This window comes from Ahaetulla prasina, chromosome 2 (genome assembly GCF_028640845.1).
Source record: "Ahaetulla prasina isolate Xishuangbanna chromosome 2, ASM2864084v1, whole genome shotgun sequence".
In the NCBI taxonomy this organism is placed as follows: domain Eukaryota; kingdom Metazoa; phylum Chordata; class Lepidosauria; order Squamata; family Colubridae; genus Ahaetulla; species Ahaetulla prasina.
The window spans coordinates 20542421-20556426 of NC_080540.1; positions in this window are offsets into that span (position 1 = coordinate 20542421).

Below are 14006 nucleotides of genomic sequence, written 5' to 3' on the forward strand. Positions count from 1 at the left end.
GTGGGACTGAAAATCAATAAGAAGCAATTCAGGTACCAACTTATAGCAAAACTTATCTGGAGCTAGTTTCTATAGATTTTTTTTTTTTTAGGAACACTCTTAAAATGTCTTGGATTTAAGAGCCAAGATTTCCAGAAAATACCCCTGGAAGGAGAAGTTATCAAAAAAAATCTTAGATTGTGCAGAAATGAATAGATTAACTTTGATGATAAAAAAAAGAGAGGATTCAGAATATTTTAAGATATGGGATCAATTTTACCATTGGTTAGAAAAAAGATATACATAAGCAAATTGATAGTTATGTAAAAAAATGGTATAATTAGAATATTGTACTTGTGAAAAAATTGTAATAGATTAAATTGAAATGAAGAAAGAAGAAACAACAAAAAGATGGAGCCATGAAAAAAACACCGAGATGTCACACAGAAGGAATGACTGATGCATTAAATCTTTGTTTATAAAATAAAATAAAAATTTATCCCCCAAAAAATGATTGAGGATTTGTAATGTCATTGTTCCTCTCTACATGGCCTGGTGAGACCACATTTTTTTTATTTGTCACAACATTATATACAAGCACATACAATGAAAGAAAACAATAGGACAGGAACGGTAGGCACTTTTGTGCACTTATGCACGCCCCTTATAGTCCCCTTAGGAATGGGGTGAGGTCAATGGTAGACAGTTTTTGGTTAAAGCTTTTGGGAGTTTGAGAAGAGACCACAGAGTCAGGTAGTGTATTCCAAGCATTAATATAGGACTAGGACTACTGTGGACTACTACAAAGGACTACTGTGTACAATCCTGGGCACATTTGCAGAAAGCTGACAAGTTAAATGGTGCTCAGAGGAAGTAGATGAAGATAGCACAGAACCTTGAAGACATTTGACAGAATCTAGATCAGGGGTCTCCAACCTTTGTAACTTTAAGACTTGTGGACTTCAACTCCCAGAGTTGCTGGCTGAGGAACTCTGGGAGTTGAAGACGACAAGTCCTAAAGTTGCCAAGGTTGGAGACACCTGATCTAGAGTGTTCAGTCTGAAAAATAAACACCAAGAGTAAGATGCGATAGCCATGTTCACATGCATAAAAGGAAGCTATAGGAACAATGGTTAAGAACTTATTTTCCATGGCCACAAACTGGGGCTAGAAACAAGGGCTATAAGTTGAACCTACCTAGATTGAATCTAAATACAAGGGAAAAACTTTCTGTGGTAAGATTTGTACAAGAATGGAACAATCTACCTAGGGCGGTTGTATGTTTTGCATGTCTGTAAGCTTTCAAGAAGAGCCTGGCTACTAGCCAGCTCCAAAAGATTAATTGGCTTCCTGCACATTGCAGAGTTTGGCCTAGAGTTTGAGTTTGGCCTTGGTGTCTCTTCCAATTCTACAATTCTCCGATTTTATGAAAATGCAAACTTAACTTTATCCACTAATAAATAAACTCTTTACCTATAGGTGGCTGGTATAGGCACACTTTTCTATAGACGGCCTTCAACCTGCACTGAAAAAGAGAAAAACATTCTGGATAGTCTGATTGCATAAAAAAAACAAAACCCTGCAAAAGCTAATTCTAATTAAAAGTGCTACACTCATATCTGAAAGTTACAAATTCCACAGTTTAACTTTCTGTTTTGAGTCTTATGCTGTCAGCTTCAGTAAGTGATCTCAAGTTCTACCATTCTAAGAGAAATTCTGCATCCAAATTATCCATACCCTACAGTAGTTTACACAATCTAATATTGACTGAATCAGGGGTCTCCAACCTTGGCAACTTTCAGACTTGTGGACTTCAACTCCCAGAGCTTTGCTGGCTGAGAAACTCTGGGAGTTGAAGTCCACAAGTCTTAAAGTTGTCAAGGTTGGAGACCCTTGGACTGAGTGATCAAGCGTCTATGACTGCCTGCCCATTCAAAGTCTCTTCCCTATATTTGTTCCAACCTTCAAAGCAGGGGTGAAATCCAGCAGGTTCTTACAGATTCTGGAGAACTGGTAGCAGAAATTTTGAGTAGTTCAGAGAACCGGAAAAAACCACCTCTGGCTGGCCCCAGAGTGGGGTAGGAATGGAGATTTTGCAATATCCTTCCCCCAGGAGTGGGGAAGGAATGGAGATTTTGCAGTATCCTTCCCCTGCCACGCCCACCAAGCCATGCCCACCAAGCCACATCCACAGAACTGATAGTAAAAAAAATTGGGATTTTACCACTGCTTCAAAGCCTCAATTGCTATCTGCACTCTTTTTTTAAGGAAGATCTAGTCCCATCTTCATTTTGGTTGTTCTCTTTGCCTTCTTTCCAGCTCTGTAATATGTTTTTAAGATAGACGCCACAACCAAATTGCAAGCACATAGGTGATCATATAATGTGAAAGTACTTTTTGCTAGGGAAAGAAAGACTCTTCACATATATTAGAGCAGGGGTCTCCAACCTTGGCAACTTTAAGCCTGGTGGACTTCAACTCCCAGATTTGCTGGCTGGGGAATTCTGGGAGTTGAAGTCCACCAGGCTTAAAGTTGCCCAGGGTGAAGACCCCTGTATTAGAGAACTAGGGACAGCTGCCTTCTTTCACTGAATTTATTTTCCACTCTAGTTTCAAGTCAGAATATTCCAGACTATCTACTCCCAAGACTGACATTATCTACTCCTGGCAAAATGCCTGTTCCCTTATCCAGCTCAGTGTAGAATCTGCAGTCAGAGGCCTCCTGAGCACACCAATAATTAAGACAAAATTGCACCTGCTTTGGGTTGAAAGAACAAAGCCCTCTTAAACGTGGCATTTCCCCATAGTGTGATAATCTCCAGATGTTTAGACTACAGTCCCGCTTATCTGTGGGATAGCAAAGATACAAACTGTAGAGCCAGTACATTCCCAGGTCGGTAGAAAACACTCCTTAAAAGAGAAATGAAAAAACAAGAAACGGCGCCTTCCTGAAGAAGAGGAAGACACAGGAGCAAGCAAACCTCAATTCTTCAGGAATATTCACTGATTAAACCTAGTTACAGGAAAACAGACAAAGCCATTTATAAGGTTCATCTCCCAACCCACCCACCCACCCACCCACCCACCAGTAAACACCGTAACTGCTGTAATCCAGCACGGCTGCTTCTTGCTTGGAGTGTCCACCTAGGCTCTTCTGAAAGAGGCCCCTCCCTAGGGAGAGGTCAGCTATAAAGGCGTCCCACCTTGGGTGTGGCCTCAATAGTGGTGATGAGTTTCTTGGAAAAAAAATCCTTTTCTAGGTGCTCTATTACTTAAAGGGAAAACTCTTTAAAGAACAGTCACAGAAATGTAAGATTCCAAAGGAAATATCCTGAATATCCTGAGCCTCTGTGGCTCAGACTGGTAAGACAGTTTGTTATTAACAGCAGCTGCTTGCAATTACTGAAGGTTCAAGCCCCACCAGGCCCAAGGTTGACTCAGCCTTCCATCCTTTATAAGGTAGGTAAAATGAGGTACCAGATTGTTGGGGGCAATAAGTTTACTTTGTATATAATATACAAATGGATGAAGACTATTGCTTGACATAGTGTAAGCCGCCCTGAGTCTTCGGAGAAGGGCGGGATATAAATGCAAATAAATAATAATAATAATCTGGTGTTTTTAAAAGTCTTGGGCCTCTCTGCAGCATTTAAGCAGCGCAATATAGTGGGAGGATGGTTAGAATGGGAAATGCAACTTAACTTGGCAAATTGTCTAGGTGTGAGCACATGGAGCTTGCTAAGAGGTGCAAGTTCCTCTACTCAGGAGGAAGCATTTTATATTATTTCATTGCTGGTGCTTTATAACCAGTGGGGGGAAAACATGCTAACAGGGCAGATCAGACACTGCAGGGAAGAGCTGCAGATACTAAGGCTAAAATTTTTTATTATGAATATGATTATTATTATGATTATGATTATTATTATTATTAGAAATAAATCCTACCTGTCAATGACTATTTCAGCTTCAACCACAACAACAAACGAGCAAATAATAGATACAAACTCAAGGTAAACTGCTCCAAATTCAATTGCAGAAAATACAACTTCAGCAACAGAGTGGTCGATGCCTGGAATGCACTACCTGACTCAGTGGTTTCATCCCCAAACCCCCAAAACTTTAATCTATTGTTGACCTCACCCCATTCCTAAGAGGTTTGTAAGGGGCATGCGTAAGTGCACCAGCGTGCCTACCATCTCTGTCCCAGGGGTGAAATGCTCCTGGTTCGGACCAGATCGGCCGATCCGGTAGCAATGGCAGCAGGTGGTTCAGAGAACCAATAGCAAAAATCTCTAGCCCCCCCCCCCCGCCCATGCCCACACAATTGCCTGCTTGCCCGCTTATCGCTTCTTTTAAAAAATGCCTTTAAAAGGTAAAAAAAGGGCTCTGATGATCACAGCTGAGCTGCACGATCGTCAGAGCCTTTTTTTACTTTTAAAAGCATTTTTTACAACCTATTCAGCTGAATAGGTTGTGAAAAAAATGCTTTTAAAAGTAAAAAAAAAGATCGTGCGCCACAGCTGATCACCCCCCCCCACATGCGCTGTTCTACTTACCCCATGGCTCCTTTTAACGTGCACTGCGTGTGCCTGCACGCGCATCTCACGTTTGGTGCGTGGTGCGCACTCCACATGCGCTCTCCCAGCGCACATGCACAGCCAGCAAACCAGTAGTAATACTCTGTTCTAATATTCCTTTTTACTCTTACTCTTTTCATGTATTCAAATTATGTTTATACTTTTACCGGTTATCTTATATATGCTTGACAAATAAAATAAAAATAAATAAAATAAATAAATAAGTAAAAAGTTGCTGGTTCTCTTAATAGGGCTTGGGATTAGAAGGCCAAAAACGATTTCAGAAGATTGAGGTAGGACTGGAAAGGGGTGTCTGAAACTTCTTTAAACAGTTGTGCCTTTTCCTAGTGTTGGAAGAAATCTTTATTTATTATTATTATTATTATTTATTCGATTTTTATACCGCCCTTCTCCCGAAGGACTCAGGGCGGTGTACAGCCAAAAGTAAAAAAAACAGACAATGCAATATACAATTTAAAATACAAATTAAAAAACTTATTTTATAATTGGCCTAAAAAAACTTTAAAATATATAAAACTAAAACCCCATTAAAATTAATAATAGATTAATTTGATTTCAATTAATTTGATTTCTTTTGAAGTTTCTTTAATGGGAGATAATGAGGCATAAGCCACAATGGGTGAAAAGTGACAAATGGATAGAATAGAATAGAATTTTTATTGGCCAAGTGTTATTGGACACACAAGGAATTTGTCTTGGTGCATATGCTCTCAGTGTACATAAAAGAAAAGATACCTTCATCAAGGGTCAGGAAACAATATCAATATAAATCGTAAGGATACAAGCAACAAAGTTACAGTCATAAGTGAAAGGAGATGGGTGATAGGAACAATGAAAAGATTAATAGTAGTGCAGACTTAGTAAAGAGTTTGATAGTGTTGAGGGAATTATTTGTTTAGCAGAGTGATGGTATTCGGGGGAAAAACTGTTCTTGTGTCTAGTTGTTCTGGTGTGCAGTGCTCTATAGCATCGTTTTGAGGGTAGGAGTTGAAACAGTTTATGTCCTGGATGAGAAGGATCTGCAAATATTTTCACGGCCCTCTTCTTGATTCGTGCAGTATACAGGTCCTCAATGGAAGGCAGGTTGGTAGCAATTGTTTTTTCTGCAGTTCTAATTATCCTCTGAAGTCTGTGTCTTTCTTGTTGGGTTGCAGAACCTAACCAGACAGTTATAGAGGTGCAGATGACAGACTCAATAATTCCCCTGTAGAACTGGATCAGCATGGGGAAAGGATGATCTGATTAACCTGCCTGTTCAGACACAAAACCATTTTTTTTATTTACAACTCTGCCTGCATTTTTTCCCTTCCCTGATTTTTGCCCTGCCTTTTTTGTTCACATGCAACTCAAGGCAGCAAACATACCAATATTCCTCCCTCTTGCTGTTTTCCCTACAACATCAAACTCTGTGAGGTGAGTTGGGCTGAGAAAGAATGACTGGCCCAAAGTCACTGAGCCAGTTTTTCATGCCTAAGGCAGGACTAGAACTCCCTGTCTCCTGATTTCTAGACCAAGACCTTAACCACTAGGCCAAACTGGTTCTCTAAAAAACGCCCTGTCACTCAAGGTAGTCTGGCTGAAGCTTTCTCTACCTTCACGGCACTTGTGAAGTATCTTGCTTGTTTGTAGCTTTGTGGAAGCTTTTTCTCCAGCCTAGACACGTATATGATTTTTTTTTCACCTAGGTGAATCTTTTGATGTCAAAGGCAGACATTCCACAGTAGGTTTTTCCCATGCACAGTACAGAAGTGAAGCTTCAGCCCAAACAGGTTGGAATTGAAAGAGAAGCATTGTTACACTCATGATAAACATGTGGTTTCTTCACCATATGGTTAGTGCAACCCAGGATTGGGCTCCTGGGGGTTCTCAGGAGTTTTGGAGAACCTCTAGCTAAGATTCTGTGCAGTTTGGAGAACCCCCACATCCCACTCCTGGCTGGCTCCACCCTCCCGTTCCCTCCCAGAAGTCCCCACATGGCCCGTTTTGGATGCAGGTAAGTGCAGGGTGCGCGTGGAGGCTCAGGGAGGGCGAAAAATGGGCCTATCGGAAGTTTGGGATAGACAGAAACAGGCCCATTTCCGGCCTCCAGAGGGCCTCCGGAGCCTGGGGAGGCCATTTTCACCCGACCAGAGGCTCAAGGCAAGCCTCTGGAGCCCAGGGAGGGCAAACCCGCCCCCTGCTGTGGTACAGGAGGCTGACTAGGCCACACCCACCATAGCCACACCCACTCAGCAATCGGGCAGAGAACTCCTTGCTAAAAATTTTGAAGCCCACACCTGGTGCAACCCCATAAACTCCTGGATACAGAGGGGCCCCAGTCATAGCCATTTTGCCTTACCAGGGTTCAGCTGAAGTCTGTTGTTCTCCATCCAGACACCCACAGCCTCCAGGCACTGTGAAAGGATCCCTCACTATATCCCTCACTTCATCTCGGAGCTATAAAGCTGGGTATCATCAGCATATTGGTGATACCTTGATGGATGACCTTGCCCAACCGTTTCATGTAGATGTTAAAAAGGAGCAGAGAGAGCACCGAGCCCTGAGGCCGGGGTGAAATGCTCCCGGTTCGGACCGAATCGCCCGATCCAGTAACGATGGCGGTGGGTGGTTTGCAGAACCGATAGCAAAAATCCCTGCCCCCCACATGCCCAGCTGAGCCGCGCGATCATCAGAGGTTTTTGTTTTTTTTTTACTTTTAAAAGCATTTTTTCTTCGGCCAAAAAGTTGCTTTTAAAAGTAAAAAAAAAAAGGCTCTGATGATCGCACAGCTCAGCTGGGATCGTCAGCATCTTTTAAAAGCATTTTTTCTACAACCTCTTCAGCTGAAGAGGTTGTAAAAAATGCTTTTAAAAGGCTCTGACGATCCCAGCTGAGTTGCCTGATCATCAGAGGCTTTTTTTTTAAAGGCAAAAAAATGCTTTTAAAAGTAAAAAAAATTGTTGGCCATGCCCACCCAGTCATATTACCCTCCCACCAAGCCACGCCCACAGAACCGGTAGTAACAAATTTTACATTTCACCACTGCCTGAGGCACCCCACGCAGAAGGGGCCAGGAGCTGGACCTCTCACTTCCTATTTATTAGCCAACATAGCCAACAGGACAAAGTTGAGGAAAACCTATTTAAAACCACTCAATGGGTGAAGATAATACAATGCTTGGTTGTTTTTTTAAGAGTAATTTGGAAGTACAAGTAGTCCTCAACTTACAACAATTCATTTAGTGACCATTCAAAGTTACTGAAACAAGTGACTTATGACCATTTTTCACAGTTATAAACTTTGCAGCATCCCCATTAATCATGTGATCAAGATTCAGATGCTTGGTAGCTGGTTCATATTTATGACCGTTGCTGTGTTCCAAGGTCATGAGATCACTTTTTGCGAGCTTCTGACAAGCAAAGCCAATGGGGAAACCAGATTCATGTAACAACCAGGTTACTAACTTAACAACTGTAGTGATTCACTTAACAACTGTGGCAAGAAAGGTTGTAAAATGGGGCAAACCTCACTTAAAAAATGTCTCACTTAACAACAGAAATGGTTACTATGGTAGTAACAGAAAGTTACTACCTCCATTGTGGTAGTAAGTTGAGGACTACCTGTATTTGCATTGCTGTTTTTAGCTCCTCTCTTGGAACTCGGTTAAGAGTCCATTAAGGAAATTGATTTCCCCCTACAACTTATTGTCATGTAGAAGGAAGTTTCAGCTTTATATGCATGGATACCCTCAAGGCTATGGAAGTTAAATAATTCTAAATAGGAGCCAAACTATTGATGGCACAGTGGTTAGAATGCAGTACTGCAGGCTATTTCTGCTGACTGCTGGCTGCTTGCAATTTGCCAGTTCGAATGTCACCAGGCTCAAGGCTGACTCAGCCTTCCATCCTTCCGAGGTGGGTGGTAAAATGAGGACCCAGATTGTTTGGGGCAAATATGCTGACTCTGTAAACTGCTTAGAGAGGGCTGTAAAGCACTGTGAAGCAGTACATAAGTCTAAGTGCTATTGCTATTGCTAAACTCTGTATTTCTCCCACTTAGAGAGATAGCAAGAGCCAGTTTGGTTTAGTAGTTAAGGGACCACACTAGAAACGGGGAATCTGTGACTTCTAGTACCAGCTGAAGCACAAAGCCAGCTGGGTGACCTTGCACCAATCCAATATTTTAGAAGAATTTGTTCAGCATACTCAGATTTATCCATGTTTTAAGTTGAACCATAGCCAAAGCATACAGATTAACCTGCATATATTTAAAAATAAGTTTTCAAACTTTCCTTCATTTGCCAAGACACTGTAAGAGGTTAAGGAAAGTGACAGGATTTTTTAAAAAAGATTTTCCCCATGTGCTCCATTATCAAGTAATCGAAAATATTAATATCTGTAAAACACAATGCATTTGATAGCCTGAACTTGCTTTTCCCAATATCCATAGTTGACTCCTGAATAGGCATATATGGGCTTAAAAATTATTTTATTTTCTTTATAGCCTCAAAAGAAAATAACAACTCCCCCACCCCAAACTGGTGGTTTTAATTCGAATAAAGAAAGATCTAAATAAAACAATTGTGCTAGCTAGGAAAAGGGAGAAAAGACCAAATGGAGTAGCTACCAGAGTTCTTGAATATACTGCTTATGTTCCTATAAGATAAGGCATATTTTTTCTTACTGATGTTGTAAAATGTAGATGAAGTCTTGGGCTCTTGAATTCCAAAGAGTCATTTGGTACAGTCCTTACGGAAAACCTATTAAACGCTTGTTCATTATATAGCTGTATTGCAAGTAGTTACTTTATTATTAGTTCAGTAATGCAAGACCTCCCCAATAAATTAAATTACCAACTGTGCCCCTGTTGATTTCACCCCTAATTCTCCAGTCTGTCATAAATAAGTTAAGATACTGTATCACCATCTCCTGAAGCAGGCTGTAGGCATGACTCTGATATGGAAGATGTTTGTAGATTGTGTGTCTCAAGTCAGTCTTGACTCCTAGAGGCTGTTGAGACTAGTCCTTGTGGCTTTCTTGGCAAGATTTTTGCAACTGCTTTGCTATTATCTCCTCCTCCCTAAACAGAGAAAAGGAGGGATCAGCTCAAGGTCATCCAGCTGGCTTTGTGCCTAAGGTGGGACTAGAACTCCCAGTCCCCCAATTTCTAACCTGGTACCTTAACCACTACCCCAAAATGGCTCTTATTTATTTATTTATTTATTTATTTATTATTTAAACTTATATACCGCCCTATCTCCCAAAGGACTCAGGGCGGTTTACAGGCATATAAAAACATCAATATACAAATTAAAATAATCATTAAAAGACTTATTCTAATGCCAATAATTAATAATACCAATTAATAAAAATAGAAATATAAATATTAAAATCAATTTAAAACCCCTCTAAATTTAAAAATCTAAGCCAGTCCTGCACAGATGAATAAATGAGTCTTGAGCTCGCGACGGAAGGTTCGAAGATCTGGAAGTTGACGGAGTCCTGGGGGGAGTTCGTTCCAGAGGGCGGGAGCCCCCACAGAGAAGGCCCTTCCCCTGGGCGTCGCCAGACGACACTGCCTAGCTGACGGCACCCTGAGGAGTCCCTCTCTGTGAGAGCGCACGGGTCGGTGAGAGGTATCTGGTCGCAGTAGGCGGTCCCGTAGATAACCCGGCCCTATGCCATGGAGCGCTTTAAAGGTGGTCACCAAAACCTTGAAGCGCACCCGGAAGGCCACAGGTAGCCAGTGCAGCCTGCGCAGGATGGGTGTTATGCGGGAGCCACGAGGGGCTCCATCTATCACCCGCGCAGCCGCATTCTGGACTAACTGTAGCCTCCGGATGCCCTTCAAGGGAAGCCCCATGTAGAGAGCGTTGCAGTAATCCAGGCGAGACGTCACGAGAGCGTGAGTGACCGTGCATAGGGCCTCCCGGTCCAGAAAGGGGCGCAACTGGCGCACCAGGCGAACCTGGTAGAACGCTCTCCTGGAGACGGCCGTCAAATGATCTTCTAGAGACAGCCGTTCATCCAGGAGGATGCCTAAGTTGCGCACCCTCTCCATCGGGGCCAATGACTCGCCACCGATGGTCAGCCGCGGATTTAGCTGACTGTACCGGGATGCCGGCATCCACAGCCACTCTGTCTTGGAGGGATTGAGCTTGAGCCTGTTTCTCCCCATCCAGACCCGTACGGCCTCCAGACACCGGGACAGCACTTCGATAGCTTCGTTGGGGTGGTCCGGTGTGGAAAAGTACAGCTGGGTGTCATCCGCATACAGCTGGTACCTCAACACGAACCCACTGATGATCTCACCCAGCGGCTTCATGTAGATGTTGAACAGAAGGGGCGAGAGGATCGATCCCTGCGGCACCCCACAAGTGAGGCGCCTCGGGGCCGACCTCTGCCCCCCTGTCAACACCGACTGCGACCGGTCGGAGAGATAGGAGGAGAACCACCGATGGCGGTGCCTCCACTCCCAATCCCTCCAACCGGCGCAGCAGGATACCATGGTCGATGGTATCAAAAGCCGCTGAGAGGTCTAATAGGACCAGGGCAGAGGAACAACCCCTATCCCTGGCCCTCCAGAGATCATCCTGCGACCAAAGCCGTCTCCGTGCTGTAACCGGGCCGGAAACTGGACTGGAACGGGTCTAGATAGACAGTTTCATCCAGGTGCAAGGGAAACTGATATGCCACCATACTCTCTACAACCTTCGCTGCGAAGCGAAGGTTGGAGACCGGACGATAATTACCTAAAACAGCCGGGTCCAGGGAAGGCTTCTTGAGGAGGGGCCTCACCACCGCCTCTTTCAAGGCGGCCGGAAAGACACCCTCCACCAAGGAAGCGCTTGTAATCGCCTGGAGCCAGCCTCGTGTCACCTCCTGCGTGGCCAGCACCAACCAGGAGGGGCACGGGTCCAGTAAACACGTGGTGGCATTCAGCCTCCCTAACAGCCTGTCCATGTCCTCGGGAGTGACAGGGTCAAACTCTCTGAAATGGACGGATGGAATATAATTAAGGTGATTTGTAACTGGCCCTTAAGAAATTGGGTTCACATGTCACATCATGATAAACTGAAATGCTTAGTTTTGGAGACATTAGCCTTTTGTGAAATTAGTTATTATGATTGATAAGCCATTATTTATGGCTGAATGTGTGTGAACTTGACCTTTATTGCTGATCTAATAAACAGTATTGAAATGAACCATAGTTTAGTGTGTGATATGTGAAACCAGATTGCATTTGATTTGATCCCTAAAGCAGAATGCAAACACCTTTTGAGCTAGATTCTCTCCAAGAACCTCAGTGTTGTACAAGATGCAGTGCATGCTCTCAAGCATAGGCAATACACCAGAGAGAGAACAACAGAGATGATTACATGTTTTTCCTTTGAGGCTCTCCTTCACAAAAACAATAGATCAAAGGAAGGGCAAGAATGTAGGGTAACTTGGCAGGAAAACGCTGTCCGAGGTTCTGAAAAACTTCTTCGTACTCTAAGAATTTTCCATTTGGCTCATATACTACGTAAGATTCTGATGGCCACACTGCCAAGGATAATGTGGACCTTAATTCAACAAACATTCAGTTGATCAAGTATTGATCAAGTCAATCAATAGTACTGTGAAAGTATTGTCTACTGTAAACCTCACCCCATTCCTAAGAGGTCTGTAAGGGGTGTGCATAAGCGCACCAGCGTGCCTACCATTCCTGTCCTAATATCTTATTTTATTCATACCCTTTACATGTGTTTATAATTATGTTTACACTTGTATCTGCCATAAAATACATGCTTGATGAAAATAAATAAATAAAATAAATAAAAAATATAAAAATCTTATTTAATAGAATACCTATTTATAATTATTCATAGAAATTGATGTTATTATCCAAAGATTGAAGGCTTTAGTCATCATCACAGCAAAGATACACATGCTGATATACATATACATATTTTTAAACATATAGATCAAAATTATCTACTGCCATGTTTATTTAAACATAAATCCTGCTAAATTATATGAAGCTTACTCCCAAAACAGGTGCAAAATTGTGCAGGTTAAATTATTTAGCTAACATTAGCTACTGGAAAACCTGTTTAGCAAGTTTTAGAACTTAAACAATCACAGCAATACTGTACAGTATTTGCCAGCCCATATTTATCTTGGGATAAATCAAAAGTAAATCAAATTGTCTAACAAAGACATTAGCTTTTTGTTTATTTTATTGCATATTCTATGTGTACACTGCAGATATAAAACTAGCATGCGATTATTCCATTCCATATTAGTAAAAATAATACAAAATATTGCATAAGCTTTCAGATTCTGTAGAATTTATCTTCACAATTACTTATATAAAATTGGAAAGAAGGTAGAAAATTGGTGATGAAACCAAACTCTTAATTGGAAAATATGTAAGTATACTTTATCTGATTAGATGTTATGTGCAAAAGAAATTGTTGTTGCCCTGAAAATTGGGTTAAAGAAACAGTAATAGTTGTCACTTCCCTGAACTCATTACAATTTACGAAACTAAAGTCAGTTTTTGAAACTTTTCTAACGACATAGTTTTCCAAAAATTAATACATAGTACAAAGTGATTTTTAAGACAAATCTAGATAAAATTGCAGAATTAGTTTTTCCAACAGTTTTTAAATGAAAAACGCACAAGCAAAACTTTGAAACCACCTAGAATTCAGTGCAGGACAGAATAATATAAACAGCTTAAACAAATAAGTGAGAAGAGTCTTACTATGTTTTGGGCAGAAAAGATACTTCTGATAGCGCTGTTTTCAAAATATAGCTAAAAGAAATTAGAGTTTATGAGTCAAGCATTTGTCACTCTGTTGATTATAAGACTGAATAATTAATTCTTTAGACCTTACATTTTTATAATGCATTGTTTTCATAAGTTATTTTTCCTTTGCAAACAATATATTTTTAGATCAAGGATTGTGAAGATTTTTTTTTAAAATTCTAATTGAAGTCAAATCCTGCAGATTGCCTAGGTCAGGGGTGTCCAAACTTGGTCCCTTTAAGACTTTTGGACTTCAACTCCCAGAGTCCTGAGCCAGCAAAGCTGGCTGAGGAACTCTGGGAGTTGAAGTCCAAAAGTCTTAAAGGGACCAAGTTTGGACACCCCTGGCCTAGGTGATAAAAGTGATTTGCTGTTGCCTTCTTACAAAAACATTTAAAACCTCTTGCCCAGTCCTTTGCCCTAAAATACCCTATAGTCAAGAATGAGAGGTATCCTTATTCAATATTAAGCTTTGCCTTACAGACCTTGTACCATGTGCAAGCCTCAAAGATGTATGTTTCCTACCGGTAACAAAATAGGAAGCAGTACAAATAGTTTTTTTCCATGGTTCTCTTTGTTTTAAATGCAGGCACTATTGTAAAGAAATTGTTTTGCATTTTAGCTCCTGTTGTCATGTTCATTTATTAGGACATT